Genomic DNA, 6,000 nt, shown 5'->3' with positions numbered 1-6,000 from the left:
TTCCAGCTGTGCGGGATGCCCGCTCTCAGTCTCCCTGCACAGGGCACGGCTCCAGGGCTGCAGGATGCCCGCTCTCAGTCACCCTGCACAGGGCACGGCTCCAGGGCTGCGGGATGCTCTCCCCGGGCGGTGCGGGCCCACCCGCGCGGCTCCGCGCTGGCGCTGACAGGCGGCGGCCACAACCCAGTCCCGCTCCCCCCCGACCCTCGGGCACCCTCGCCCCGCCCCGGCCCTCCCGGCACCGTCCCCGCGGCGGGAGCCCCGGCCCGGCCCGGGCGATCCGGCCGCGAAGCTCCGCGGGCCCGAAGCCGCCCGGTTCTCCTCCTCCTTCCCCAGTGTCTGCCGGAGCCGAGCGGCCACCCGCCCTTACGGCCAAGGCGGCGGCCGGGTCAGCGCGCCCGGGGCCGAGCCCGGAGCGGCGCCAGCGCGGAACGGAGCACTGCAAAGAGCGGAAATACGGGGAGCGGTTCTCCCGCTTCCCCCCGGCACTCCCCCGCCACCCGTACCTGTGTGCCGGGCCCCTGGCGGGTCCCCCGCGCCCCGGTCCCGCCCGGCGCCGCTCGTTCCGCGCCTCAGAGAAAATGGCGGCCCCGCGCCCAGGCAGACATTTATCCCCGCCCATCGCCCGCTCGGCGCTCGACGCCGTCCCTGCGCCCGTCTGCCCGGCCGCTCCCGCCTCCCCGCCTGGCGGGGGGAGCGCCGAGCTGCCGATCGGCCGCTCCGCCCCGCCGCCATTTGGGAGCGGCTGAGACGCCGCGGGCTCGGCTGAGGGAGGAGGGAGGGAAGGAGGAGATCCCGATGGGATCCCGATGGGATCCCGCCGCCGCTGCGCCTCCAGCCCTGCCCGGCCTGGGAGTGCGGGATGAGCGTAGCCGCTGCGCCGGGGGCTGTAGCGGGCGCTGATGGGGCGGCAGAGCCGGCTCCCCTCAGGCAACCGCAGCGCTGCCGCCTCACAGCAACCCCCTGCCCTCCGCTCCCAGAGCCGGCCGCCTCCCTGCACCCGCACCAGCCCTGCCTCGGCTGAGTCCCTCAGTAGTTTGATAATTAATTAGCTAATTAATTAAGCGGGGCGCATCGGCAGCGCGTCAGCTCCGATGTGTGGGCACCGGCACCGGCTGGGTCCGACACCCGCATCGGCCGCGCTGCCGGAGCAGAGCCCCTGAGCCCTGAGCTGAGCAAACCCTGCCCTACCTCTGCCAGCCCAGCCCTGCCTTACCTGGGCAAAGCAAGCCCTGTCCTACCTGTGCAAAGCAAACCCTGGCTCTGAAGGGAGCAGGCAGCAATTCCCAAGGGGCGGTACGTGCTGAGGGGTGGGGTGTGAGCTGCTGGGAAAGGTATCTGGGGAGAAATAAAAAAAATAAATAAAAAAAAATAGCGTGCAAGCTCTTTTCCTGGAGGAGACAGCGACCAGCTGTCAGGCAGCAATCCCTGTGTTACTCAGCACAGCGTCCATGGAAAAGTAGGGATACCAAAGGGCTCTGCTCGCTATTAGCTCGCTTATTTTAGCTTTGAAAACATACAGAATGGCACATCAAAATAGTAAACAAATTATCACCCCAAAATACAGCTTCTCGGGATAGCCATTGCAGAGGAAAACATTTCTCCTAGGACTGTTTTTACAGAGCATTACACGTTTGCATTTACAGTCACGTAAGTTACATTAAGTAAGTTAATTAAATTAGCGTTACTCTAAAAAAGAGCCTCCAGCAAAATTCTCAGCCTTATTTTGGATTTCTCTGCGGAAGAAGGTTCTGATAGAAACCAAAACCCGAGTTCAGCTGAAGTCACGTTAACCTCAGAGGCATAGCAAGGACAAAGAAAAAGCAGCACTGTTGGGTTTGCCTCTCCTAAGCACCAAATAAGAAAATAACCCCAAAACACAGAGAGTCCTTAGGCACTGGTGACCTCCAGGAAGAGGTGGGGTTGCCAAGTCATAGGGGATTGAAATGGGGATGGCAACCAGGAGCTCTGGAAGGCTGGAACAGAAGTTTCCATGTCTCTAGAATACCATGATTCCCACATACTCTGAAAGTGACCACTGATTCCAGTCTAATAATGCCTTCAATTTAGAGGACATTGCTAAAAGAAATACTTAAGCTTTTGTAGCACTCTTTTACGAGACAAACCACATGGAGATGCCAGCTATTAAAAGATCTTATTCTCTTATTTTCTTCTTCCCCGTTGCCATGGGCTCAGACCTACCAAAATGGCAAATCCAGACCAAGGTGGTATCCACCAACGGCAAAATTTAAAATCTGAATCTTTCTTTTCGAATTCTTATAGAGTAACTTTTCAATGTCACATTTAAACTGAAAAAGTCCCGTGATGCACAGACCCAGTTTATTTATGCAACTTTAACAGGAGTCATATCCATATGTCTGACTGCAAAACTCGGCCCAGGAGAAAAAAATACAGAACTACACTCAAAGCAGTGTGAACAATAAATATTCACATGGTTTTAGACTAAGCATGTCCATGTAATATGGTTGAGTAGTACAGATTCTAGCAAAATATGCAAAAGGATCTTAAAATACTGTAATATAAAATATAAGTACAATGAGGAGCTTGAAAAGAAAGAGGGAAAGAAGACAGGAAAAACCACCTCAAGAAAAGGAGGTTTCGACAAAGACCTTTCATAAAGTTTTAAACTTCTTTTAAAAGACTAGAACAGGGCTGTAGTCATGGAGCAAATAAACACAGATCTGTAGGAAAGCAAGCCAAATTTCGAGTTAAACAATGCAGCACATGCAAAGAAAGACAATAATTGCAAGAAAGAAACAGAAAAGCAAACAAGGAAACTGAAACATTACAGCACTGAAGTAGAAGGGAAATGAAAACTGAACAGACTGTCCAAAATAAACTGAAAATTACCAGCATTCTTCCCGAGGTTGATCTGGTTTATGTTTGGGATTAGATGTCTAAAGTGTGAATGTCCAGGTATTAGACTTTCATTTGTCCAGGAATATAATCAGATCTTACATTTTCACTCTCTGGGGTGTCTTCTACCTGCACAAAAAGCAGCCTGAGGCGTGATTAGGAGGAAAACGAGAACCACTGGGCTTTAGGCCCAGTGACAGCACCATTCTTTGGAGGTGTGAGGCCAGTCTGCCTGGTGGTTGTAGCCCTGGGGATTAATTCCCTTTCCTCCAGTGGGTTTGTCACACAGGCAAAGCCATCCCAGCCTCATGGACCTCAGCTTCCTCCCAGTCCAAAATGGGAGGGATGATCCCCATCTTTGAGAAGAGTTTTCACATTGCCTGCTGGAAAGGAGCATGGAAAAGTGAAACCTTTCCTTATTTGTGGTGTTTCCATTTGCAATATTCCTGTGTTCCCAGTCTACTTGGCTGTCATTACTTGGGGATTCTCCAAAAAATATCAAATGTTTGAAGTGGCACCACATAACCTTAATTGTACCCTTAATACCTATAAGCCTCAGAAGAATGAGCAGCAAAAATTAGGAGTGGAATGCTGGCTGGAAAAAAGAAGAAATGCATATACTCACTTTATTATGGAATTTTGGGTATCAAATCTTACTTCCTTCCTCCTCAAACCAAGGACTGCTATAGACAAACTTTGCCATTTTATCCAGGGTGCTTCCCTCTGAGCCACAGTCAAAGCATTGTCCTTCTGCAAGGTTTGGTTATGCTGCAAATTATTCTCTTACTCCTGCATAATTTTTTTTTTTTTAACTAAGAGAACATTGCTTAGGAAAAAATTTAAGTCAAGTTAGATACAAAAGAAGTCCAGCATACAAAGATCATGAAGAAAGTGGCCTTGAACAAATCAAGCATTAGCAACCTAAAAGAGAAGCCAAATAAGGCATCCCTTATTCGTATGATGATGCATAAACTATTTATATTTTATCATCCAGCTGAAAGACTTTATTATTTTCCCGTGTCACTGAAGTGTTCAAGGGAGTGGAATATAATTTTTAGTTTGGGTTTTTCATGCATTGAGAATTTAAATTGCATAAATTGCCTTACAACAACAGGACATCTTATATATGAAGCTGTTAACAGTGCAGTACACTTGTTTTGCTGGAGTGAAAACCATTATTTTTGTTGCTTTGTCCTGCACGAATTGTCAACTTTTTACTTTATCCATATCCAGCTAAAGGTGTTTGCTGTTGGGCTGGTTACAGTGCTTGCCTTTCTCACCCTGTCCAGCAGCTCTTCAGCCAAATCTTGGGAGTCTCTCTATTCCACATGAAAATAACACCTGACTTCCCATAGGTACCACACAACAGTCAGCTCCTTCCAGAAGCTTCACTTTTTATCTAATTGGTGATAAATGAAGCTTGCAGTGACTTTGTTACTTCCCTGACAGGCTGGATTCTGGAAGCAGATCCACTGAAGCCAGCCAGGCTCTGTGCAGGTCTGTGTATCCCCAACCCCCAGGACTTGCCCAATGAATCTTCATGCCGGTGTAAGGTGGAGCCATGCACACAGGACAGGCTGATACACCTCACACGTACTGAAGTGGGAAGGAATGACAGCACAGATGGCTTCAATTCACTTTATTTACTTCCAGGGGAAATTCGGTTTGAGTACTTTAAGTTACCAAGAGCTGTCCTGCAAAGTTCTTCTGTTACATTTTACACCCCCAGCTGAAGTCACTGGGCCATGGTTGCCTTCACAATGCTGCCAACAAGTTTTGCCTCATCTGTTCACTGCTTTATTCTGTATAGAAATTGAAGTTAGTATCTTCATTTTTTCCCTTTCTTTTCACTGCTTTAATGCTTTCATTTAAGAAACACGTTTATCTAAAAATCACTATTCCATAGAGGACTATTGTCCTCTATTGTATATTCTTTTAGAATTAATTCCATCTCTTTACTATATCTATTAGGTGTTCATACTTATATGGTGTCTTTCTATAAAATTAAGATTAAATATGTTGGATGAAAACATCAATTATGTAGCTTTTCAATACCAGTTGGTGTGGGAACACTTCAGAATAAAATTGAAACAGCTTTTCATTACGCCTTGCAGTAATTAAATTATTCTGAGTGCAGCTCTATAAACAGTAAACAGCAACCTCCTGCTGAAAAAATAAAGTTATATTAGCCCTTCCTCACTGATAATCTTACATGAAAGATTCTTAGAATTTTCAACAAACTCTCCAGCAGTTTCCAGTCCTGCATTAGCTGCTGCTGTCATTTATGGTATTGCAGATATCCAGTGTCTCTGGCCTTGTTCTGTGCAGTGCAGCAGAGCATTGCTGGCTCTCCAATTTCAGTGAAATGCAATTTGCTTCTAGGAAAATTCAGAGGCACTGCTCTCCCCCAGCCAGTTCTCTCAGGCTCCTCTCCAGACAGGCTGAGCTAAGCGGCTTTCCTGAATTTTAGATAGTCATTTGCAGCACTTATGACCAAGATTTAACTTTCTCCTGGTGTGACAAGAAGCTGTGACATGCAAGAATGCTGCTCAGAGCTTTGAAACCTGAGATGTCAAGTGCAGGTCCTGCTCACAAACCATTTTCCCTCATGACCCAGCCCCTGTCCTCTGAGTCCTCTGCTGTTCCACACCTTGGTGCCCCCATTTGTTTGTACAGACCAGCTGAGAAAAATCAAATAGAAAATATCCCTGAAGCCACATGGCTTCAAAGTGCTCTCTGTGAAGCTGTGGCTGACAGGTACAGATGTATTTTATCAGTTATGACCATAACTGGTTTTTTTCCCATAGCTGGGAATGTGTTGGAGGAATAGCAGTTAAATTCCAAATAATTTTGGAAAGGATTGAGAGTCTGGGTAAATCTCCTTTCAGAACATAGGAAGTTTCAAAGAGCACAAGACAAATGCACCAGGTTAATTGGGATAGCACTGGGTACTGAGAATATCAAAGCATGGAAATAATTTTAGAATAATGTTTTATAAATTTCATGTGGAGATGCTGAACTGATGAGTGCCACCTGCACAGTGAATAAAAAGTCAGTCTGAATAAGCATTATTTGAGATCCAAAAAGAGGAAAATATTTTAAAAAAATTAAAATCTAGGCTAT

The 6,000-nt window shown here is 47.3% G+C and overlaps 1 protein-coding gene across 8 annotated transcripts in view; it reads right to left on the bottom strand.

Annotated features, from left to right (window-relative positions):
* RAF1 (Raf-1 proto-oncogene, serine/threonine kinase) overlaps positions 1–6,000 on the bottom strand; it is a 65,580-nt gene that overhangs the window by 37,421 nt on the left and 22,159 nt on the right. For 3 of the 8 annotated variants that reach the window (XM_042026697.1, XM_042026698.1, XM_042026702.1), the window contains exon 1: positions 507–627. The exons of 1 other annotated variant lie outside the window; for it this stretch is intronic. The gene's annotated coding sequence lies outside the window, so the exon portion shown is untranslated. Of the gene's footprint in view, positions 1–506; positions 628–1,241; positions 1,265–6,000 lie in introns of those variants that run through there. 4 more of the 8 variants (XM_042026699.1, XM_042026700.1, XM_042026703.1 and 1 more) reach the window with 2 other exon arrangements.

This window comes from Corvus kubaryi, unplaced genomic scaffold (assembly GCF_017639235.1).
Source record: "Corvus kubaryi isolate FWS band 111438036 unplaced genomic scaffold, C.kubaryi_AGA036_p1.0 37285, whole genome shotgun sequence".
Classification (NCBI taxonomy): Eukaryota; Metazoa; Chordata; class Aves; order Passeriformes; family Corvidae; genus Corvus; species Corvus kubaryi.
The sequence above is the reverse complement of the archived record's forward strand: the minus strand, read 5'-3'. Positions and strand labels throughout refer to the sequence as shown.